General features: G+C 45.8%; 2 non-coding genes across 2 annotated transcripts; one reads left to right on the top strand and one right to left on the bottom strand.

The window, feature by feature from the left end:
* Nucleotides 1–9,587: 9,587 nt before the first annotated feature.
* Nucleotides 9,588–9,669, bottom strand: trnas-gcu (transfer RNA serine (anticodon GCU)). Its single transcript has one exon. It is a non-coding gene; the product is annotated as a tRNA-Ser (tRNA).
* Nucleotides 9,670–17,005: 7,336 nt separating this feature from the next.
* Nucleotides 17,006–17,078, top strand: trnak-cuu (transfer RNA lysine (anticodon CUU)). Its single transcript has one exon. It is a non-coding gene; the product is annotated as a tRNA-Lys (tRNA).
* Nucleotides 17,079–26,455: the final 9,377 nt, after the last annotated feature.

Consider the following 26,455-nt stretch of genomic DNA (forward strand, 5'->3'; position numbering starts at 1 on the left):
CAATAAGGCTACCGACCGTTGGTCCGTAAGGAGAGTGAATCTCTTACCTGCCAGGTAATGCCTCCAATGCCGCTTCAAACAGCTTCAACGATAGCTTGAGCCTCCTTCTCGACGGATGAGTGTCGAATTTCAGAGACATGAAGGGTGCGGGGAAAGAATGCCACGGGTCTGCCTGCCTGGTTAAGGGTGGCAGCCAGGGCGACGTCTGAAGCGTCGCTTTCTACTTGGAAAAGCAGTGACTCATCCACTGCGCGCAACCCAGCCTTGGCGATGTCTGCTCTGATGCGGACGAAAGCATGTTGTGTCTCGGCCGCAACGGGGAATTGGATGGACTGAATGAGTGGGCGGGCCTTGTCGGCATAGTTTGGGACCCACTGAGCGTGGTAGGAAAAGAAGCCCTGGCAGTGTTTGAGGGCCTTGGGGAAGTTCCATGAAGGGGCGCATGCGCTCGGGGTCGGGCCAGAGAAGACCATTTTGGACTACATAGCCGAGAATGGCTAACCGGGTCATGCTGAACACACACTTCTCTTTGTTGTAGGTCAGGTTGAGAAGGGTGGCAGTGCGGAGGAATTTATCGAGGTTGGCATCGTGGTCCTGCTGGTCATGGCCGCAGATGGTGACATTTTATAAGTACGGAAAGGTGGCCCACAAACCGTACTGGTCGACCACTTGGTCCATCTCTTTTTGGAAGACCGAGATCCCATTTGTGATACTGAACCCTAAGGAAGTGGTTGAGGCGACTGTCCCCCTCGAGGGCAGTGTATGGCCGGTCCGACTTCCAGGTGGGGAGCTGTAGGAAGCAGCCATCCGGTGAAATGGAAAACACCAGCCTCCTCCGCAGCTCCGCATCTCCGGCAACCTTGGCGCCAATTGGAAAATCTTCAAGCAAAAGTTCCTCCTGTACATCGAGGCATCCGACCTCGAAGCAGCATCGGATGCCAGGAAGATCACATTATTTGTCTCCACCGCGGGGGACCATGTCATCCACATCTACAACTCCCTTACGTTCGCTGCCGGCGAAGACAAAACAAAATTCAAAACAGTCCTGCTGAGGTTTGACAGCCACTGCGACACTGAGGTGAATGAGAGCTTTGAATGGTACTTTTTCCAGCAGAGGCTTCAGGGTAAGAATGAACCTTTTCAGTCCTTCGTGACCCATCTCTGCATCCTAGCGCAGTCATGTAACTATGACTCGACGGTTGATTCCATGATCCGGGATCAGATCGTTTTCGGGGTCCACTCCGATTCCATTCGGCAGCAGCTCCTGAAAGTCAAACAGTTGACCCTCTCAGTTGCTATCGAGACATGCGTTATCCATGAGCATGCTAAGAATCGTTACTCCCACATCAGGGCAGCAGAAACTGCAAAACTGGCCTCCCACGAGGCGGAACGGGTGCAGGCCATTGTTCAAATGCAGGGCCTGAGCATCGAGGAGAGTGGTCACTTTGTGCGCTTTTCCCAGGTCCCTGCGCAGGTGCGCCATGACCGAGTGGACGACGAGGCCGAAAACACGACTGCACAGGTGCGTACGTCGACCGACCGTACTGCGCATGCGCGATGGCGCACGGAATGCCCTGCCATCGGTGTCATGACATCTCCGAATTGTGGCTCCACCCACTTAAAGCGGAAATGTCCGGCAAAAGGACGCCGGTGTCTACAGTGTGGCAAGCTTGGCCACTATGCAGCCCTTTGCAGATCTGCTCCACCGCTCAGCAGCCAGCGATCCCAGCTGCGGCGCCGAAGTGTCCGCTCGATACAACAAGGCATGCCAGATTCCGATCCCGACAGCCCAACAGACCCTGATGCTGAGTGCATCAGGTCCCCATACCGGGTGGGCATCATAACTACACATGCGCTGCCTTCCACCACAACGAGAAACGCCTCTCGATCCTCAGTGTGGATCGACGGGTGGTGTGCTGTCCACACAATTAATGAAATGAAAACGAAATGAAATGAAATGAGACAAGGCTTGCATCCGATTCAAACTTCACACCGGCGCATCAGCGAACCTCATCTCAAAATCCGGCCTCGACACCATGCGTGCCAGACCAAGCATTCTTCCACCGGCCTGCCAGTTCCTTGACTACAATAGCAATGGCATAGCTGCCACTGGTTCCTGTCAACTAGGGTATCCAACAAGGCGATCAAGGCAACACTGTGGTTTGAAATCGTCGGGCCTGAGAGAGCGTCCCTGCTCGGTGCTCGAGCTCCTGAACCTGGTTCAGCGAGTCCACGCCACGTCATCATCACCGGCGACGGCCTCGCCAGCAAGTTACAAGCCTATTTATATTCTCACTCACACCAAACGGAAACAAGTCGCTATTTGTCAGCAGCACACCTGCCTTCTTCTTTATTAGTAGCAAAGTTTTGCTTTCTGTCTGATCCGCTCCTTGTTTTTCAGCTAACCACAGTACAGTCAGTGAACTTGTCTGTGAAAGCAGTACGGGAAGCAACTGTGGAGAGAGATTGCAGTCGCCAGAATGCAACTCTCCAAATGGACACATCACGCCGTTCAGATCTTAGACTTTCAATACCTTCGTCTGAGGAACAGGTGGAGCGGGAAATCGGACCTTGTTGATTAGAGCAAACTGATCAATGCAGCAATGAGAAGCTCCTGAACCACCAGCGGTTTGGACAAAGATGGCACTCAGATACAGGACTCTGGCTGGGGTTCAAAAGTAGGAAGAGCATATCTTGTTTGAAATGAAATAACGATGAAGATAGACTTTAAGTCGATTTGTGCACGGATCTTAGGTTCGACGACGACGCATCAGGATGGCCGAGCGGTCTAAGGCGCTGCGTTCAAAACGCAGTCTTTTCTGGAGGCGAAAGTTCGAATCTCACTCCTGATGTTGCCTTTTACTCCACGAGGTTAAATTTCTCCAGCCAGATTTTCAACCTCAGGAAGATCCAATACCTCCCTATCAATGGAAAAGCGTTGGTCTCAGGACATGAGATTTCTGCTTAAATATGCACAGCAAGACCCCACCGGCAAAAGCCCAGTTCATGACTGGATAATCTGCTTCAGTGACTCTGGTTGAGGAATTAATATTGATGCCAAGAGAAGGGTAAAATTCAACAAAGAACAAAGAAATGTACAGCACAGGAACAGGCCTTTCGGCCCTCCAAGCCCGTGCCGACCATGCTGCCCGACTAAACTACAATCTTCTACACTTCCTGGGTCCGTATCCTTCTATTCCCATCCTATTCATATATTTGTCAAGATGCTCCTTAAATGTCCCTATCGTCCCTGCTTCCACCACCTCCTCCGGTAGCGAGTTCCAGGCACCCACTACCCTCTGCGTAAAAAACTTGCCTCGTACATCTACTCTAAACCTTGCCCCTCTCACCGTAAACCTATGCCCCCTAGTAATTGACCCCTCTACCCTGGAGAAAAGCCTCTGACTATCCACTCTGTCTATGCCCCTCATAATTTTGTATACCTCTATCAGGTCGCCCCTCAAACTCCTTCGTTCCAGTGAGAACAAACCGAGTTTATTCAATCGCTCCTCATAGCTAATGCCCTCCATACCAGGCAACATTCTGGTAAACCTCTTCTGCACCCTCTCTAAAGCCTCCACATCCTTCTGGTAGTGTGGCGACCAGAATTGAACACTATACTCCAAGTGTGGCCTAACTAAGGTTCTATACAGCTGCAACATGACTTGCCAATTCTTATACTCAATGCACCGGCCAATGAAGGCAAGCATGCCGTATGCCTTCTTGACTACCTTCTCCACCTGTGTTGCCCCTTTCAATGACCTGTAAACCTGTACTCCTAGATCTCTTTGACTTTCAATACTCTTGAGGGTTCTACCATTCACTGTATATTCCCTACCTGCATTAGACCTTCCAAAATGCATTACCTCACATTTGTCCGGATTAAACTCCATCTGCCATCTCTCCGCCCAAGTCTCCAGACAATCTAAATCCTGCTGTATCCTCAGACAGTCCTCATCGCTATCCGCAATTCCACCAACCTTTGTGTCGTCTGCAAACTTACTAATCAGACCAGTCACATTTTCCTCCAAATCATTTATATATACTACAAAGAGCAAAGGTACCAGCAGTGATCCCTGTGGAACACCACTGGTCACAGCCCTCCAATTAGAAAAGAATCCCTCCATTGCTACTCTCTGCCTTCTATGGCCTAGCCAGTTCTGTGTCCACCTTGCCAGCTCACCCCTGATCCTGTGTGACTTCACCTTTTGTACTAGTCTACCATGAGGGACCTTGTCAAAGGCCTTACTGAAGTCCATATAGACAACATCTACTGCCCTACCTGCATCAATCATCTTAGTGACCTCCTCGAAAAACTCTATCAAGTTAGTGAGACACGACCTCCCCTTCACAAAACCGTGCTGCCTCTCACTAATACGTCCATTTGCTTCCAAATGGGAGTAGATCCTGTCTCGAAGAATTCTCTCCAGTAATTTCCCTACCACTGAAGTAAGGCTCACCGGCCTGTAGTTCCCGGGATTATCCTTGCTACCCTTCTTAAACAGAGGAACAACATTGGCTATTCTCCAGTCCTCCGGGACATCCCCTGAAGACAGCGAGGATCCAAATATTTCTGTCAAGGCCTCAGCAATTTCCTCTCCAGCCTCCTTCAGCATTCTGGGGTAGATCCCATCTAGCCCTGGGGACTTATCTACCTTAATATTTTTTAAGACACCCAACACCTCGTCTTTTTGGATCACAATGTGACCCAGGCTATCTACACCCCCTTCTCCAGACTCAACATCTACCAATTCCTTCTCTTTGGTGAATACTGATGCAAAGTATTCATTTAGTAGCTCGCCCATTTCCTCTGGCTCCACAGATAGATTCCCTTGCCTATCCTTCAGTGGGCCAACCCTTTCCCTGGCTACCCTCTTGCTTTTTATGTACGTGTAAAAAGCCTTGGGATTTTCCTTAACCCTATTTGCCAATGACTTTTCGTGGCCCCTTCTAGCCCTCCTGACTCCTTGCTTAAGTTCCTTCCTACTTTCCTTATATGCCACATAGAAGATAATTCGTCTTCTCTTGTAAATAGTCTGGCAGGTTGGATTGTTCACATCCGTCCAAGTGGGGAAGTTGGGGACTCGGTTTCTATTGTGATTCATTGCTCGATAAAGCTTTATTTCCTTATTGGCCCCCTGTGAGTTATTACTGGATATCGTTCTATATCTATATTGCCCCTCTATGGGGTACTGCTGGATAACGTTTCCCGAGCAGCTTTGACTAAGGGTCATCTGGACTCGAAACGTTAGCTCATTTCTCTCCCTCCAGATGCTGTCAGATATGCTGAGACTTTAAAGCATTTTCTCTGTGGTTCCCTGTGTGTGAGCTTTACAATGTTGTAATGTGTCATGCTGTCTCTTTCATTCTTGGGACTAATGTCGGGATGAGACTGCAAGAAGGTTTCTGATAGGTATTTGCTGCAAAGCAAACAGGAACGTGTGTTATGTTTATTTTTGGCGTGAGGGAGAATGTAAATAGCAGAGAATACCCTCGATTCCTCGACCTCGGTCTAATGGCCCAGCAGGCTCCCGCTGCGGCACTCTGCTCCTTAAACCAGGAGCTACAACATTACTACCCTGCGGTAACCACACAACTATTCACTGCCTCATTTTTTTCTTTCAACAAGAACACACGTTTGAGCACACTGATTCTGGTCAGCATAGTTCAGATAATTCAGTTTCGTGCTGAATGGTTGTTCTGTGAAGGTGACGTGATTTCTTCTGTGACGTTGTTCTGATGGGAAAGTGGGGAGTGACTGGAATCACCTTTAAAAAATGAAGTTCGGGGCGGCAGTTTCATCTCTCTGGCGCAGCGGAAGCGTGCTGGGCCCATAACACAGAGGTCGATGGATCGAAACCATCCTCTGCTATTCATATTCTCAATCACACCAAACGGAAACAAGTTGCTGTTTGTCAGCAGCACATCTGCCTTTTTATTTATTAGTATCAAAGTTTTGCTTTCAGTCTGATCCGCTCTTTCACACCTGTTCTTCAGCTAACCACAGTACAGTCGCGGTGACTAAGTTGACTTCTCCCAGAACACTCTTCTGCCGCCTCTACTGGATTAACGTTCACCTGATTGGACACTGGAGGGGTTCTTCGGCTGCCTGTCTGTGAGAGCAGCACCGGAAGCAGCTGTGGAGAGTCATTGCAGTCGCCAGAATGCAACTCTCCAATTAGATACTTCACGTCGCTCAGATCGTAGACTTTCAATACCTTCGTGTGAGGAACAGGTAGAGCGGGAATTCGGACCATGTTGATTAGAGCAAACTGATCAATGCAGCAATGAGAAGCTCCTTAAACACCAGCGGTTTGGACAAGGATGGCACTCAGACACAGGACTCTGGAAGGGGTTCAAAAGTAGGAAAAGCATATCTTGTTTGAAATGAAATAACGATGAAGATAGTCTTTAAGTCGATTTGTGCACGGATCTTAGTTTCGGCGACAACGCATCAGGATGGCCGAGCGGTCTGAGGCGCTGCGTTCAGGTCGCAGTTTCTTCTGGAGGCGATGGTTCGAATCCGACTCCTGATATTGCCTTTTCCTCCACGAGGTTAAATTTCTCCAGCAAGATTTTCAACCTCAGGAAGATCCATTACCTCCCTTTCAATAGAAAAGCGTTGGTCTCAGGACATGAAATTCCAGCTTAAATACGCACAGCAAGACCCCACCGGCAAACGCCCAGCTCATGACTCGATAATCTGCTTCGGTGAGTCTGGTTGAGGAATTAATATTGATCCCAAGAGAAGGGTAAAATTCGTCTTCTCTTGTAAATAGTCTGGCAGGTTGGATTGTTCACATCCGTCCAAGAGGGGAAGTTGGGGACTCGGTTTCTACTGTGATTCATTGCTCGATAAAGCTTTATTTCCTTATTGGCCCCCTGTGAGTCGATTCCTCGACCTCGACCGCGAATAGCTCAACCACGTGCGGAGTGGCGCAGCAGAAGCGTGGTGGGCCCATAGCCCAGCAGTCGATGGACCAAAACCATCGTCTGCTATTTGTATTCGCACTCACACCAAAAGCAAACAAGTCGCTATCACCCAGCAGCACATCTGCCTTTTTCTTTATTAGTATCAACATTTTCCTTTCAGTATGATCTGCTCCTTGACACCTGTTCTTCAGCTACCCACAGTATAGTCGAGGTGACGAAGTTGCCTTCTCCCAGAACTCCCTTCTGCCGCCTCTACTGGATGAACTTTCACCTGTTTGGACACTGGAGGGGTTCGTCGGCTGTGAAAGCAGCACCGGAAGCAGCTGTGGAAATAGATTCCAGTCGCCATGATGCATCTCTCCAATTGGATACTTCACGTCGCTCAGATCTTCGTCTCTCAATACCTTCGTGTGAGGAACAGGTTATAATGAAAAAATATATCATTTGAACCATGAATGTGAACCTGGAAAAGACAGAGATTTTAAATGAAAGGGAAAGGTCCCACAAAGGGTTAACAGCCGCAGGTTGTTTAAAATACAGATAGCTTCGCAGGCGTTAAAGAAAACAGATATGGACAACTCAACATGGTTTTAAAGTTAAAAAGACATTCAATCAATTTAAAATCTTAAGTTATATAAACGGGAACAGTATTTCACACTTCCCGAGAAGTGCATTATTTTACTGAACAATTAAAAAAGGAACAACCAGGATCTTAGGTTTAAATTGGGGGAGAAGGTTAAGCGGGAAACCTTGCTGACGCCACTTAAATATGAGACAACTGCTTTCCAGCTAAGAAACACATGAGGTGGCACGTTTATTCCATAATTTACACATTTTTGACGTTAAAAATCTTTTAGCAAATAATCAGGTCATAGGGTATAGGTCCAAGCCAGATAAGGTTAGAAATATAGGGGGCGACCTGCCGTTGACACCAGCTGACCAGTGGAAGTGCAGAGGCGAACTGCTTCGTTGGACACGAGTTCATATCCAGTATTTAGACTGAGAAAAAACATCACTAAAGACAGATATCAGGAAAGTTGCTGACGAAGCAACAAATAAATGTATTACCTGCCAAACAAAAGTATTACATGTCAAGCAGAATAAGCTAGTTCAACGACAGGGAGCTTGCATTAGCTACAGTCGGCAAGCAACAGTTACATTTCAATAAATGCCATGTAGAAACTAAGGCTGCGCAAAGGGCTATATAATACCTAATAATTCAGCAGCCAGCTCTCATAGCTGCCCTCGGTCATGGGAAGGACTGAACACGGAAGCCGAGCAGAACAGCGAATCCATCAGGAAAAAAACAAAAGTTACAGGAGATAATTGTCAAGGCAGACTTGAAGGTCTAACAACTGACCAGGAAGATGCAAAGAAAAGATCTTATTACTTTTCTGTAAAAACAGTGATTACATCTTTTAATTTGAAATTAAAACGAACTTAAATTGATAACCTGAAAGAGTGTTTATTAGAAAGTTTACTTTACTCTACTTAGAAAAGCCGGACCCGTGAGTGAAGCACCTGAGTGGAAAGTAAACAGAATCTTCTCTGAAGACATGGGTTATGCCGTGGGATAACATGAAACACTGGTTTGACCCGAATAGCGCCCACCTAAGTCTGCATAGGAGTCAGGGAGTGAGAATCCCTGTTCATCATTTAGAATATCTTGACCCTTTTCTGGTACAGGGGGAATTCTAAGAATAGTGGTGAGGTTTTAACTTCATGGCGCGCAACGTGGAGGGCTAGAATATTAGAAGTTTCTGGGTAAAGCGATGCTAGAATATTAGAAGTTTCTAGTTAAGCAGGTGGAGGTTTGAATATTAGAAGTTTCTAACCTACACAGGGAATGGAATATTAGACGATTCTAGTTCCCAAATAATTGTTAGAATATTAGAAGTTTCTAACTGGCACAATCAACCGCGATAGAATGGCGGGGCAGACTCGATGGGTCTAATGGCTTAATTCTGCTCCTATATTTTATGAACTTATCTTTTGCGCGACTTCGTGAGTTTCAAACTGAGGGGAAGGAACATTTTCCAACTCAGAATTTATGCGCAATTAGGGCAGGGAGTGAAAAGTAACTTTCTCAGCTTTTTATTATTTGGTTTCACCATGGACAGTGTTCGACTATTCACCGCCCGCCAAGCCCTGAAACAAAAGCTAAAACTCACAGCCTTTTTACTATATCCTCATGAAGTGGACAAAACAGAGACACAACAGACACGTTACAGACAAGAATGGGATTTGAATCAACGTGTGCAGAGTGCAATGGATTATTGTGCATCACCTTAACCATGTGGAACAACCCCTTTACTTCATGGAATTTTAATATCTGATCTTGTCACAGACAAGTAGCCGAAGCACCCCACCAATGTACAATCAGGAGGACGTTCATCCACGAGAGGTGGCAGAAGGTAATAATGGGAGAAGTGAACCCGGTAACCTCGACTGCACAGTTGGTAGCCGAAGAAGAATTGTGGCAATGTGGAGTTAAGCCCCAAACACGTCTGCCGCCGTTCGTGCCTCCGTTCGTCCCTCCTCTAACGCAACTCGATGCAAGTGGCCTGACAACTTGGAATAGTTTGTCACATCAGTGATTGCAGATCCATCGTGTAAAAATGAATTCCACTTCCGAGAAACAATGGGCGAAAAATCGACGAGGATGGGATTCGAACCCACGTGTGCAGAGCACAATGGATTAGCAGTCCATCGCCTTAACCACGCGGCCACCTCGTCGCACAACTTGGCACGTCAATACGTCTTAATTCGTTTTGCATCCATGAACTGATGGCAATTATTTGCCTCTTTCTATTCAACCAGGTATTCGACGGGGGAAATGCAGTGGTGGTTGTATAGTGGTGAGCATCGCTGCTTTTGAAACCATTGACTCCGGTTCGATTCCTGGCCATCGCAGTAATAGTTGAATCGGATGTTTTTGCGCGACATCCTGAGTTTCAAACTGAGGAAGACTGGTCAACTGTTTCTCATTCAGAATTTATGCGGATTATCTAAGTGAGGTGTTTAAGATGCGAAAAGGTGTAGATATTGTAGACGTGGAGTTGATGTTACCTGTTGTGGGGTAGTCTAAAACGAGAGGTCATCATCTTAGAATATGAGGCTGCAAATTTAAAAAAGAAAAACGACTTCTCCCAAAGGCTTGTAATTCTGTGGAATTCACTTCCTCAGAGTGTGGTGGATGCAGGGACAGTGAGAAAGTTAAGGAGGACTTAGAGAGACTTTTATTGGTAATGAGTTGAAGGGTTCTGGAGAACGGGCAGGACGGTGGTGTTGAGGCCATTATGTTTGATCAGGCAAGATCACATGGAAGGTTTTACGCCCAAGAGGCTAAATTGCATATCCCAGCTCCAATGTTATGTGTTCTCGGGAGGAGGTGTTCTGGCTGACATCTCAATCCATCTCTTGTTCCGTAACATTTCAGGTAGCAGATGATGAACATTTCAGTCATGATCGAATGGCGGGCAGACTCGATGGGTCGAATGGCGTAATACTGCTCATCTATCTGATGAATCTATCGTTTGCGCCGCTTCATGGCTTTCAAACTGAGGGAAAGAAATAGTTTCCAACTCAGAATGTGTGCGCAATTATGGGGGGGAGTGAATTAAGTAACTTTCTCGTCATTTTCTAAAGTGGTTTCAATATGGAAAGTGTTCGATTATTCACAACTCCAAGCCCCAAACACTAAAAATCACAGCATTTTTCCGTCACCCTCATGAAGTGGATCAAACAGAGACACAACAGATACGTTACAGACGAGGATTGGATTCGAACTCAAGTGCGCAGAGCACAAAGGTTTCTTGTGCATCCCCTTAACCACGTGGTACAACTCCTTTACTTCATGGAACTTTAATATCTGACCTTCTCACAGACAAGTGACCGAAGCAACCCTCCAGTACACAAACAGGAGGATGTCCATCCAGGAGAGGTGGCAGAAGGTAATTATGGGAGAAGTCAACCCGGTATCCTCGACTGTACTGTGGGTAGCCGAAGAAGAACTGGTGTCAAAGAGCGGTTAAGCCCCAAACACGTCTGCCTCCGTTCCACCGTCCTCTAACCCAACTCGATGCAATCTGGCCTGATAACTTGGAATAGATTGTCACATCAGTGATTGCATATCCATCTTGGAAAAAGGAGGCCTACTTCCGAGAAAAGTGGATTTAAAATCAACGAGCATGGAACTCGAACACACGTGTGTAGGGCACAATGGATTGTAGTCCATCGCCTTAACCACTCGGCCACTTCGTCCCACAAGTACGCACGGCAATATACCTTAATTCGTTTTGCATCCATGAACTGATTGAATGTATCTGCCTCCTTCTATTCCACCTGGTGTTCAAAATTGGAAATGCAGCGACGGTGGGAGAGTGGTGAGCAAAGTTTTCTTCCAAGCAGTTGTCCCTGTTCGATTCCCGGCCATTGAATCGGATGTTATCGTGCAACATCGTGAGTTTCAAACTGAGGAAGACTGGCCAACAGTTTCACACTCAGAATGTATGCGTCATTATCTAATTGAGGTGTATCAGATGCCAAAAGGTATGGAAAAAGTTGACGTGGAGCTGTTGCTTCCTCTTGTGGGGCATTCTAAAAGAGGAGGTCATGATCTTAGAATAAGAGATTGCAATGTGAAAAAAGATTTGAGGGAAAAATACTTATTCCAAAGGGTTTATGATTCTGTGGAATTCGGTACCCCAGATTGCGTTGGATGCAGGGAGAGTGAGTAAATTTAAGGAGGTTGTAGAGAGAGTTTTATTGGTAAGGAGTTGAAGGGATACGGAGAACGGGAAGACGGTGGAGTTGAGGCCAGGATGGGATCAGCCAACATCACATGGAAGGTGTTAGGCTCAGGAGGCTAAATTGCCTACTCCCGCTCCGAGATCATGCGTTCTAGGGAGAAGGTGTTCCTGCTGATATCGCAATCGACCTCTTCATCTGTAACATTGTAGGTCGCAGATGGGGAAGATATCAGCCACGATAGAATGGCTGGGCAGACTCGATGGGTCTAATGGCTGAAGTCTGCTTCTTTATTTTATGAACTTACCTTTTGCGCGACTTTGTGAGTTTCAAACTGAGATGAAGAAACAGTTTCCAACTCAGAATGTATGCGCAATTAAGTCAGGGAGTGAAATAAGTAACTTTCTCACCTTTTTATAATGTGCTTTCAACACAGACAGTGTTCGCCGAATTCACCACCCGCCAAGCCCGTGAACCAAAGCAAAAAATCACAGCATTTGTACTTCATGCTCATGAAGTGGACCAGAGACACAACAGACACATGACAGACGAGGATGGGATTTGAACCCACGTGTGCAGAGTACAATGGGTTATTGTGCGTCTCCTTAACCACATGATACAACTCATTTACTTCAATGGAATTTTTATATGCGATCTTATTACAGGCAAGTAGCCAAAGAACCCCTCCAGTCTACAAACAGGAGGAGGTTCATCCTGGAGAGGTGGCTGAAGAGAATTATGGGAGACGTCATCCCGGTAACCTCAACTGTACTGTGGGTCGCTGAAGAACTGGTGTCACGGTGCGGTTCCACTGACAACGTATCCACAGGCACATATAGTGACGAAGACTGACAGGTTCAGAATGTCTCTTACACTCTCACACATTACCTGAGAGTAACAGGAATCCCCCATTTACAAACGGGACCAGAGAAGTGCAGAGAGAATGCACCTCACTCCCACATACAACATGTTGACGGCTTCAACACAACCAAAATATAAGAATAGATCATCACCACATATTATCTTCTTCGAAATCCCGCCGTCCCAACTTTAATATAATAAAACAATTTTTATCAGTTGTGTCTCACTCTAATCTGTGAACTACGCTCTACCAGAGTGTGTTGACATCTACTGGCCACGACACAGAACCGCAACAGAGCGGGGGAGATTCACATGAACTGTCGGTGATAGAATGTGACCGGGTGGACGGAGAGGTGTTAGAAGTATGTAAAATTTAAACAATCGATATTCATGCATTTCCCAATGGAATTGGTGGAATTTGGAAGTGTTTATCTTGAGGATCAATTGAGCAGAGACTTTAAAGCATTTTATCTGTGCTTCCCTCTGTGTGAGCTTTGCAACGTTGTACTGTGTCATGCTGTCTCCTTCATTCCTGGGACGAGACTGCAAGAAGGATTCTGAAAGGTATTTGCTGCAAAACAAACAGGAACGTGAGTTATGTTTTCTTTTCGTGTCAGGGAGAATGTAAATAGCAGAGAATAGCCAGGATTCCCTGACGTCGGGCTAATGGCCCAGCACGCTTCCGCTGCGACACTCTGCTCCTTAAACCAGGAGCTACGATTTTACTGCCCTGCGGCAGCCACACAGCTATTCACTTCCTCATTTTTTTGTTTCAACTAGAACAAACGTTTGAGCTCACTGATTCTGGTCAGCAAATTTCAGATAATTTACTTTCGTGCTGAATGGTTGTTCTGTGAAGGGGATGTGATTTATTATGTGACGTTGTTCTGATGAGAAAGTGGGGAATGACTGGAATCACCTTCATAGAATGAAGTTCGGGACGGCAGTTTCACCTCTCTGGGAAGATTGATCACGCTCTTACTGATTTCTTCAAGCTTTGCTTCAAGTCCGACCCCAGAGAAAATCAACTACGAGCAAAGTGGCGCAGCGGACGTATGCTGGACCCCTAACACAGAAGTCGATGGATCGAAACCATTCTCTGCTATTAATATTCTCACTCACACCAAACGGAAACAAGTCGCTGTTTGTCAGCAGCACATCTACCTTTTTCTTTATCAGTATCAACGTTTAGCTTACAATCTGATCCGCTCTTTGACACCTGTTCTTCAGCTACCCACAGTATAGTCGAGGTGACTAAGTTGACTTCTCCCAGAACACTCTTCTGGCGCCTCTCCTGGACGAACGTTCTCCTGTTTGGACACAGGAGACATTCTTCGGCTACTTGTCGGTGAAAACAGCACCGGAAGCAGCTGTGGAGAGAGATTCCATTCGCCGGAATGCAACTCTCCAATTGGATACTTCACGTCGCTCAGGACTTAGGCTCTCAATATCTTCGAGTGAGGAACAGGTAGAGCGGGAATTCGGTCCTGGTTGATTGGAGCAAACTGATCAGTGCAGCAATGAGAAGCTCCTTAACCCCCAGCGGCTTGGACAAGGATGGCACTCAGATACAGGATTATGGCTGGTGTTCAAAAGTAGGATAAGCATATCTTGTTTGAAATGAAATGATGATGAACATAGAATTTGAGTCGATTTGTGCACGGATCTTAGTTTCGGCGACAACGCATCAGGGTGACCGAGCGGTCAAAGGCGCTGAAGTTCAGGTCGCAGTCTCTTATGGAAGCGTGGATACGAATCCCACTCCTGATATTGACCTTTCCCCCACGAGGTTAAATTTCTCCAAGGAGATTTTCAACCTCACGATTGTCCAATACCTTCCTTTCAATGGAAAAGCGTTGGTCTCAGGACATGAGATTCCTGCTCAGATACGCACAGCGAGACCACACAGGCAAAAGCGCAGTTAATGACTCGATAATCTGCTTCAGTGACTTTGGTTGAGGAATTAATATTGATCCCAGGACTCCGGGTAAAATTCGTCTTCTCTTGTAAATAGTCCGGCAGGTTCGATTGTTCACATCCGTCCGAGAGGGGAAGATGGGAACTTGGTTTCTATTGTGATTTGTTGCTCGATAAAGCTTTATTTCCTTATATGCCCCCTGTGAGTTATTACTGGATATCGTTATATATCTATATTGCCCCTTTGTGGGGTACTACTGGATAACGTGTCCGGTCCAGCTTTGACAAAGTGTCATCTGGACTCGAAACGTTAGCTCTTTCTCTCCCTACAGATCTGGTCAGACCTGCTGAGACTTTAAAGCATTTTCTCTGTGGTTCCCTCTGTGTGAGCTTTACAATGTTGTAATGTGTCATGCTGTCTGCTTCATTCCTGGGTTTAATGTCGGGATGAGACTGCAAGAAATTTTCTGATAGGTATTTGCTGCAAAGCAAACAGGAACGTGCGTTATGTTTACTTTTCGTGTCAGGGATGTAAATAGCAGAGAATAGCCTCGATTCCTCGACCTCGGGCTAATGGCCAAGCACGCTTCCGCTGCGGCACTCTGCTCCTTAAACCAGGAGCTACAACATTACTGCCCTGCGGTAGCCACACAGCTATTCACTTCCTCATTTTTTCTTTCAACAAGAACACATGTTTGAGCACACTGATTCTGGTCAGCATAGTTCAGATAATTTACTTTCGTGCTGAATGATTGTTCTGTGAAGCTGGTGTGATTTCTTCTGTGACGTAGTTCTGATGGGAAAGTGGGGAGTGACTGGAATCACCTTTATAGAAGGAAGTTCGGGGCGGCAGTTTCACCTCTCCGGGTACATTGATCAACCTGTTACTGAGTTCTTCAGACTTTGCCTCCATATATAAAACGAATACACAAACAATGAAGCGAGAGAATGTATTAAATCAGAGATTGGATATTCCTGTAACCAATATGGCTGGAATGGGAATCCTTCATTTTCCGATAAATCGGGATGAACTGGTCGCTCAGTCAAAAATCAGATATCTGGGGATTTAAATGTGATTACTACAATGATAATATTTAACCATGTTAATGTTATTTTGCTCCAATTGAAACGTGTCACGAATACATCGTTACCTTGTTGCACAACTTGCTTTCAGCCAGGAGATGGCAGCCGTGCGCAATAGTTTGGATCTCCTGATTGTGTCCACAGATCTGGATAGGAATGGAGCTGCTGCTTCCTGGGGAGCTGCCAAGCAAGAGGCACAGATACTGACCAACTGCACCCGCTCCAAATAGATTTCCAAATTACTGAACAAAACAAAAACAAGCACAAATCATATTTTAAGAAACTATGACAGTGACTCTGAAAACAACACACCAACACCTCTGAAAGAATCGATTTGCTGTAACTAATTAAAGATGAACTGTCTCAATGTCAGCCGTAATTCCTTACCAGTTCTCAGACAGGCACCGACTGGTTAGAAGTTTGCTTCACTTTTCAAGGTCCGGCTCAATAAAATCAATCACAGGCCCATGATCTGCTTTCCTCCTGTTCTCAGACACATCCACTTTCTACAAGGGCGCTGTACAAAGCTGGTTTTCAGAGTAAGAGCCAGACTGCAGTCACCTCGTTCTCTCTCGATCCCTTTATCTCAGAGCCACCTCACAACCAGGGGTGGAACTTCTCACAGAGCCAAGAATGGAATAGTTTGTCGATTCTTCCACTGATTCAGGACCGTCCATCACCAGGACGTATTCGTCCAAAAGAGTTGGGGTGAGATGGGGCTGAGTTTCACTGTGAATCCAATCAGTCCCCGGAGAAGCACAAAAACAGTGAGTGAGGGAGAGAGAAATAAACAAAGAAACAGATAGAGAGATAAAATATGTTCCATTTCTGCCACGATCTTTTTACACAGAAATACATTCAGCTGTCATTCATTAGTAATTTGGTCGATGGAATACATTCTAAAACCAGCCTGGAATCACTCCAGGAAGTTATTGCATTCAAACGATCAACGGGGCCCCGGTGTTTATGTGAGGAGGGGTTGAATCTTCGTGGAAAATGACCATTGGATTTGGAGAGAGGCCTTGAGAGACTCGAAAACCTCAGCTCCCTAAACGCACAATTCCACCGATTAAATAGTTTGTGGAACAACATCAGTTACATTGGAAATATATTAGAAATTCAAATGGAACAGGACCACACTTTACAGTCTGGAGGAAAATTTAAATGATGAAATTTAGAAATTACAGCACAGAGGGAGACCTGTGCAGGCCGAACGGTCACCTGATGACGCAACTAAAATGGTCACGTGTCGGGATTCCGGCAGTTCCCCGGATCGCGGTCAGAGCACAAGCCAGGAGGAGCTGCTCAATTATTAAGTCAGTTATTTTTTATTACATATCATTGGTCGCCAGCCATTGAGAGACGAGCATTTCTACATGGTGTCAGGAGTGGGAAGTATGGCAGAAGGACTTCACCGCATCAGCTCTCTTCAAGAAGACGCTTAATAAATAGTGCACCAGCAGCCCGGCTAGCTCAGTCGGTAGAGCATTGGACTCTTAATCCCAGGGTCGTGGGTTCGAGCCCCACGTTGGGCGCTTCTGTGTTATTATCTGAAAATATTGATGCAGAATGAACTTTCTTCGTAACAAGAACGCAAGGTTATGACTGGGAATCCAGAGGTCTAAACGAACATTTCGTGACAAAATTTAATAAATATGGAATTAAAATGTCGTCTCAGTAACGGTTCCGCTTCCGATGCATCTTATTTCCACAACTGGGACCACATTACACAACAAGTAATGATTTGGCACAAACACAGTACAGATCTGTCACCGGCAGTGTCACGGTTACAGAGAGCTCAGTTACACAGCAAGATATAATTTTACAAACAGGGCCCCTCTGTGTGCAGCAGAAAACAACATTTTCCGAAAAAAACAGTTTCTCCATCTCGGCACCTTTTCTGTGTGTCATTGTGTGTGTCCTGATCGTCTCTTTCTGATTTTTTGTGTCTCTTTCTCTGTCTGTTACAGCAGTGCTGCTGTTGTGTATTAATCTCACTTTTCCCAAACGGTAATTGTGATTGATAGATACAGGAAGATTCCACACTGACATTCAGTACCAATGTCTGATAGAGACTGAAACCCACCCTCACATACAGTCCCAGACATTGACTCATAATGAAGAAATCCTGCTCTCACAAACTGTTCCAGAGACTGAGGTGCAGAGTGTTCCCTCCACTCGCGAATACTACCTGTGATTTACAGATACAGAACAAATCTCAGTCAGGTGAGTAGCAGAGTTTGATGGGTACGACATGTATTCCACAATCACCTTCTCTGCGCCAGATAATCAGATGCAGACGACATGCGGCGCCTGTGTTGGTTTAACAAGAGTTTTGCCCAAGAACAGGAACAGATTTACACAATATCAGGGTATAAGACGTAGGAGCAGAAGCAGGCCATTCAGCCCATCGAATATGCTCCGTATTGCAATGAGATCATGCTTGATCTGATATTTGACGTGTTATGACCTCATACGGTGGCACGTTGTCACAGTGGCTACCTCACAGCGCCCGCGATCCGGGTTCATTTCCAGCCTTTAGCCACGGACTGTGTGGAGTTTGCACTTTCTCTCCGTGTCTGTGTGGGTTTCCTCCGGATGCTGCGATTTCCTCGCACAGTCCAAATGTGTGCGGGTTAGGTGGACTGTCCATGCTAAATTGCCCCTTAGTGTTCAGAAAGTTGGGTGGTGTTACAGGGATGTGGTGGGGACACAGAAACTCTTTCAGAATATCGTTGCAGAGTCCATTGGCAGAATGGCCTCCTTTTACATTTTAATGATCTCATGATAATCCTCATGTCCACTTTCCCGGCTTTTTATCTCTAGATTTCATGATGAACCTTTAAAACCAGCAATCCCACCAAGCCTCAGGTAGCGGTAACTCCTCAATGGTCGTTAATGTCCCGGCTGTCAGTCATTTGGCCAGTCTTGAGTGAAGTCACATCCTGGAAATGTCATACATTGATCCAGTTCTAAAGTAAATTAAGTCACTCTAGTCCCTGATGACCATAGGCCCTTTGAGGGTAAGATCTGACTGGTGGTGATTTAACCTGAGGATCACCATACTTCAGGCGAGGAGCAATAATAATAATACTAATAATCTCTTATTGTCACAAGTAGGCTTCAATCGAGGTTCTGTGAAAAGCCCCGAGTCGCCACATCCCGGCTCCGGTTCGGGGAGGCTGGAACGGGAATTGTGAGATGGCGGGGTTTTCATGTTTCAGGTCGAGTATAACCGTGTGATCTGAATCTAATTAATTTGGTTTTCCTTCTGCTAATCTTGTCTCACAGTGAGGCAAACCTCACTGATTGGATAGACGAGTGATCGTTCTTCAGTCTTATCATGGACGGACCCGCTGAATATGGAGGCATATCCTGTGTGGCAGGATTTAGCTCCAACTCAATCTATAAGTTTGTGGATGATACCACTGCGGTAGGTCGTATCGCAAACAATGACGAATCAGATACAGGACGTAGATAAATCACATGGTTGCATAGTGCACTGTCATGTGATTGTACCTTTAAGACCTAGCTGTTTAAGCAATGTACATTTAAGAAAACAGTGAGGTCAGAGAGTGGGTGGAGCTCGGCTTTAGGTCAGCCATTTTGCAGATTTTTACTTTCAGTTTAAAAAGCACCTTGTGTGTGTCTGTGTGTTTCCAGAGAGCTGCAAGTTTGAAAAGAGATTGGGAGTGTCTTCGTTTGCAGGGAGCTGGATCTCTGGCATAAAAGACCATCTCTGGATCATTTGGGTGATTTAAACTGATAATTATAAAACCTTTAACCTGATGTGATTCTGTTTAAAGGTGTTAAGTCTCTTGGAAGTTTGAAGGAACATTTTAAGGAATTATTTACTGTTGCAATATTTTCTGAGTTATCTTTGAAGTAAGGGGTGTTAAGAGATCCTATGTTTATTTAAGATGTGAAGTTGAGTTCATGGAATAAACAGTGTTTTGTGTTTAAAAGCCCACGTGTCCATAATTGTATAATAACAATACACCTAGGGAAAAAGCCGTGTGCTAGGAAAAGCAACAAATCCATTAAAGGGAGAGGTTGGTTGAACTCCATGATACATTTTGGGGTTCTGAAAACGCCTCACCCATAAAAATTGGGGGCTCATCCGGGATAAAAGTCTATCTATTGTATTGGCTTTTGTGAACTTAAAGACAGTGAAGGATTGTTGCTTTTCCGGTGTGGTATTTTAGTTTACGTGGGGAGAGTGTTGTGAACAATGTCTCTTTCAGAGGCTCAGAAGTTTTTGGTGGTGGAGAATGTCACACGTAGTACTTTACGGGCAGAAACGAAAAGCAGACTGTTAGATTTGGCAAGAACATTGCAGTTAACCTTACCTGACAAAATGCGAAAAGCTGAAGTAATTATGGCGGTGGTTAAGCATTTAAAGTTGCATGCGATAGAGTTTGACTCATTGGAAATGGCAAAAATTCAGTTGCAAATTAAACAAATGGAACATGAGAAAGAATGAAAGCGGCTTGAATACGAGAGGGAGAGAGAGGAAAAAGAAAGAGAAAGAGAGAGAGAGGAAAAAGAAAAGGAGAGAGCAGAAAGGAGAAAAGAAAGAATAGTCCTAGGAGAAAAAAAGAAAAAGAAAGGGAAACACAGATTAGGGAAAAAGATAAAGAGAGCGAGTTTGAACTTCAGAAAATGGCCATGAAACATGACAATCAGTTAAAATTGGCAGACGTAAAGGGAAACGTACAGTTGGATGATAGTGATGAGGATAGTGAGAAAGCGCGTCATAGTCGAAGGCTTGGTGGGAATCTATTTAAATATGTCCAAGCATTGCCACGGTTTGACGAGAAGGAAGTGGAAGCCTTTTTCATTTCATTTCAGAAGGTAGCTAAACAAATGAAATGGCCACAGGACTTGTGGGTGTTACAGATTCAAACAAAGCTGGTAGGTAGAGCTAGTGAAGTGTTTGCATCACGACCGGAGGTGGAATCTGGAACGTATGAGCAGGTGAAGAAATCCATCTGAAGTGAATATGAGCGAGTGCCTGAAGCTTACAGACTAAGGTTTAGACATTTAAGGAAAGAATTTGGTCAAACATACATGGAGTTTGAAAGGCTGAAACAGAGTAATTTTGATAGGTGGATAAGGGCTTTGAAAATAGACCAAACGTATGAAGTTCTCAGAAAATTATACTTTTGGAGGAGTTTAAAAATTCATTTCCTGATGTAGTGTGAACTCATAGAATCATAGAAGTTTACACCATGGAAACAGGCCCTTCGGCCCAACCAGTCCATGCCGCCCAGTTTTTACCATTAAGCTAGCCCCAGTTGCCCGCACTTGGCCCATAACCCTCTATACCCATCTTACCCATGTAACTATCCAAATGCTTTTTAAAAGACACAATTGTACCCGCCTCTACTACTACCTCTGGCAGCCCATTCCAGACATTCACTACCCTCTGAGTGAAGAAATTGCCCCTCTGGGCCCTTCTGAATCTCTCCCCTCTCACCTTAAACCTATGCCCTCTAGTTTTAGACTCCCCTACCTTTGGGAAAAGATGTTGACTATCTACCTTATCTATGCCCCTCATTATTTTATATACCTCTATAAGATCACCCCTAAGCCTCCTACGCTCCAGGGAAAAAAGTCCCAGTCTATCCAGCCCCTCCTTATAACTCAAACCATCAAGTCCCGGCAACATCCTAGTAAATCTTTTCTGCACTCTTTCTAGTTTAATAATATCCTTTCTATAATAGGGTGACCAGAACTGCACACAGTATTCCAAGTGTGGCCGTACCAATGTCTTGTACAACTTCAACAAGGCGTCCCAACTCCTGTATTCAATGTTCTGACCAATGAAACCAAGCATGCCGAATGCCTTCTTCACCACCCTGTCCACCTGCGACTCCACCTTCAAGGAGCTATGAACCTGTACTCCTAGATCTCTTTGTTCTATAACTCTCCCCAACGCCATACCATTAACTGAGTAGGTCCTGGCCTGATTCGATCTGCCAAAAGGCCATTCGTCGGCCCACTGGCCTAATTGATCAAGATCCCGTTGCAATCCTAGATAACCTTCTTCACTATCCACTGTGCCACCAATCTTGGTGTCATCTGCAAACTTACTAACCATGCCTCCTACGTTCTCATCCAAATCATTAATATAAATCACAAATAACAGTGGACCCAGCACCGATCCCTGAGGCACACCACTGGTCACAGGCCTCCAGTTTGAAAAACAACTTTCTACAACCACTCTCTGCCTTCTGTCGTCCAGCCAATTTTGAATCCAATTGGCAACCTCACCCTGGATCCCGTGAGCGTTAACCTTCTGCAACAACCTACCATGCGGTACCTTGTCAAAGGCTTTGCTAAAGTCCATGTAGACAACGTCTACTGCACTGCCCTCATCTACCTTCTTGGTCACCCCCTCAAAAAACTCAATCAAATTTGTGAGACATGATTTTCCACGCACAAAGCCATGCTGACTGCTCCGAATCAGTCCTTGCCTCTCTAAATGCTTGTAGATCCTGTCTCTCAGAATACCTTCTAGCAACTTACCTACTACAGACGTTAGGCTCACCGATCTGTAGTTCCCAGGCTTTTCCCTGCTGCCCTTCTTAAACAAGGGCACAACATTCGCCACTCTCCAATCTTCAGGCACCTCACCTGTGGCTGCCGATGATTCAAATATCTCTGTTAGGGGACCCGCAATTTCCTCCCTAGCCTCCCACAACATCCTGGGATACATTTCATCAGGTCCCGGGGATTTATCTACCTTGATGCGCTTTAAGACTTCCAGCACCTCTTCCTCTGTAATATGCACACTTCTCAAGACATCACTATTTATTTCCCTTAGTTTCCTAACATCCATGCCTTTCTCCACCGTGAATACCGATGAGAAATATTCATTCAGGATCTCACCAACTCTTGTGGCTCTGCACATAGATGTCCTTGTTGATCCTTAAGAGGCCCGACTCTGTCCCGAGTTACTCTTTTCCCCTTTATGTATCTGTAGAATCTCTTTGGATTCTCCCTTGCATTATTTGCCAAAGCAATTTCATGTCCCCTTTTTCCCCTCCTGATTTCCCTCTTAACTCTATTTCGACAATCTCTATACTCTTCAAGCGATCCACTTGATCCCAGTTGCTTATGTACGTCATATGCCTCCTTCTTCTTTTTGACCAGAGTCTCAATATCTCGAGTCATCCAGGGTTCCCTACTTCTACCAGCCTTGCCCTTCACTGTAAAGGGAATGTGCGTACCCTGCACCCTGGTTAACACATTTTTAAAAGCCTCCCATTTACCAGCCGTCCCTTTGCCTGCCAACAGTCTGCCCCAATCTACCTCTGCAAGTTCCTGTCTGATACCAACAAAATTGGCCTTGCCCCAATTAAGAATTTTAACTCTTGGGCCAGACCTATCATTCTCCATAGCTATCTTAAAACTAATGGAGTTATGGTCACTTGTCCCAAAGTGATCCCTCACTAGCACTTCTGTCACTTGCCCTTCCTTATTTCCCAAGACGAGGTCAAGTTTTGCCCCCTCTCTAGTCGGTCCATCCACATACTGAATGAGAAATTCCTCCTGAATACACTCAACAAATTTCCCTCCATCCACGCCCCTAATGCTATGGCTGTCCCAGTCAATGTTGGGAAAGTTAAAGTCCCCTACTACTACCACCCTATTATTCTTGCAGCTATCTGTAATCGCCTTACATACTTGCTCCTCAATTTCCCGCTGACTATTTGGGGGCCTGTAGTACAGTCCTCCCAAGGTGATCTCTCCATTCTTATTTTTCATTTCCACCCATATAGACTCAGTGGGCGAACCCTCGGACATATCCCCTCTAAGTACTGCCGTGATGTTCTCCCTAATCAAAAACGCCACTCCCCCTCCTCTCTTACCTCCTGTTCTATCCTTTCTATAGCATCTGTACCCCGGAACATTGAGCTGCCAGTCCTGCCCCTCCCTTAGCCATGTTTCAGTCATAGCTATAATATCCCAGTCCCATGTGCCCATCCATGCCCTGAGTTCATTCGCTTTGCCCGTCAGGCCCCTTGCATTGAAATAAATGCAGTTTAATGTAGACTTTCCTTGCTCTCTGCCCTGCTTTCTCTGGTCATGCTTTACACACTCTCCCTTCCTGCCTTTTGTTTCTGTCCCCACTGACTTCCTACATCGGTTCCCATCCCCCTGCCACATTAGTTTAAACCCTCCCCAACTGCACTAGCAAACACACCCCCGAGAACATTGGTTCCGGTCCCACCCAGATGCAGACCGTCCGATTTGTACAGGTCCCACCTCCCCCAGAACCGGTCCCAATGTCCCAGGAATTTGAAACCCTCCCTCTTGCACCATCTCTCAAGCCACGTATTCATCCTAGCTATCCTGTCATTCCTACTCTGGCTATCACGTGGCACTGGTAGCAATCCTGAGATTACTACCTTTGAGGTCCTAAAGAACAAACAAAGAAATGTACAGCACAGGAACAGGCCCTTCGGCCCTCCAAGCCCGTGCCGACCATACTGCCCGACTAAACTACAATCTTCTACACTTCCTGGGTCCGTATCCTTCTATTCCCATCCTATTCATATATTTGTCAAGATGCCCCTTAAATGTCCCTATCATCCCTGCTTCCACTACCTCCTCCGGTAGTGAGTTCCAGGCACCCACTACCCTCTGCGTAAAAAACTTGCCTCGTACATCTACTCTAAACCTTGCCCCTCTCACCTTAAACCTATGCCCCCTAGTAATTGACCCCTCTACCCTGGGGAAAAGCCTCTGACTATCCACTCTGTCTATGCCCCTCATAATTTTGTATACCTCTATCAGGTCGCCCCTCAACCTCCTTCGTTCCAGTGAGAACAAACCGAGTTTATTCAATCGCTCCTCATAGCTTATGCCCTCCATACCAGGCAACATTCTGGTAAATCTCTTCTGCACCCTCACTAAAGCCTCCACATCCTTCTGGTAGTGTGGCGACCAGAATTGAACACTATACTCCAAGTGTGGCCTAACTAAGGTTCTATACAGCTGCAACATGACTTGCCAATTCTTATACTCAATGCCCCGGCCAATCCCTGCACTGCCTTCCTACTTTTTAGTTTAACTCCTAACTCCCTAAATTCAGCTTGTAGGACCTCATCCCGTTTTTTACCAATATCGTTGGTGCCTATATGCACCACGACAGCTGGCTGTTCACCCTCCCCCTCCAGAATGCCCTGCAGCCGCTCCGAGACATTCTTGACCCTTGCACCAGGGAGGCAACATACCAACCTGGATTCTCGTTTGCGTCCGCAGAAACGCCTGTCTATTCCCCTTACAATTGAATCCCCTATCTCTATAGCTCTGCCACTCTTTTTCCCGCCCTTCTGTGCAGCAGAGCCAGCCACGGTGCCATGAACCTGGCTGCTGCCACCTTCCCCTGGTGAGCCATCTCCCCCAACAGTTTCCAAAACGGTAAATCTGTTTTGGAGTGAGATGACCGCAGGGGATCCCTGCACTGCCTTCCTACTCTTCCTCTGTCTGTTGGTCACCCATTCCCTATCTGCCTCAGTAATCTTAATCTGCGGTGTGACCAACTCACTGAATGTGCTATCCACAACTTCCTCAGCATCGCGGATGCTCCAAAGTGAGTCCATCCGCAGCTCCAGAGCCGTCAAGCGGTCTAACAGGAGCTGCAGTTGGACACACTTCTTGCAGATGAAGGAGTCAGGGACACCAGAAGGGTCCCTGACTTGCCACAACTCACAAGAGGAGCATGACACGGGTCTGAGCTCTCCTGCCATGACTTAAACCTGAAGTTAAATTTGAACTACACTACACAGCTAAGAGAAAGTCAAAGAGAGAGAAATCACTTACCAGTCACAAGCCAATCACTTACCTGCTGGCTGTGATGTAATTGCTCCCGAGACTCCCTCACAGGTCTGCTTCTCTGCACCTCCTTAAGATGAGCACCAAATTCCCTTAACTAGTTAATTAATTTACTTAATTAATTGGATTTTTTTTTTGAAACTCAACCCCAAACACCAAACTCCAAAAAAACACAGCCCTCACTCACCTCTTACCCGAACTCAGCCTTACCCAAACTCAGATACACTCTGTTTGCCTCCAGCACTCTGTTTCTATAGGCACTTCAGCCACACCCTTTGTATCCTTCCTGATTTAGTCAGCCAATAGGCCTGCTCCCGAAACTGATTTCCCGAAACTAACAGCTGACCTGCAAGGTAAGGAAGTTGTTAAGCAGTACTTACCAAATTCTCATTCGGTCTGTATCTCTCTCACTCAGGCTGTGTCTCCTTGACCTGCGCAATGCTTACTAATGTGCGCTTTCTGTCTGTCTTTTATACAGACTTTAGGATGACTCACACTAAAACTTCAAAGAGAAGAATACAATGTGTACCTATGTGCCCCTTAACAGGCCTCAGGTGACTGCCAGATAACTGCCTCTCAGCAATTAGGGTGGGGGCAGCTTCAGCCAATCAGACACTAATCTACACTGCACTTTTAACTGAAAAACAGCAAAATTAGATGAACCACTTACCTTTCCTGGTTACCTCACTGCACCAAATTACCAAATTCTCACTCGGTCTCTCTCTCACTCAGGCTGTGTCTCCTTGACCTGCGCAATGCTTACTAATGTGCGCTTTCTGTCTGACTTTTATACAGACTTCAGGATGACTCACACTAAAACTGTATCTCATGTGGAAGAACAGGGGGTTAAAACTGCGAGATTAGTAGCAGAAATGGCAGATGATTATGAATTAGTTCATAATTCAAAGATTGTTTTCCGACATCAGTTTCAGCCGATGAGGGATAGAAACTGGGGACATGAGAAATACTCAAGTGGTAAAGGTAAAGGTGATATGATGGGAGACAATAAAGGGAGTGTACCTCTGATTGAAAAAGAAATCCAGGAGGGTGGAAAAGAAATGAAAAG

Source organism: Scyliorhinus torazame, chromosome 24 (assembly GCF_047496885.1).
Source record: "Scyliorhinus torazame isolate Kashiwa2021f chromosome 24, sScyTor2.1, whole genome shotgun sequence".
NCBI lineage: Eukaryota > Metazoa > Chordata > Chondrichthyes > Carcharhiniformes > Scyliorhinidae > Scyliorhinus > Scyliorhinus torazame.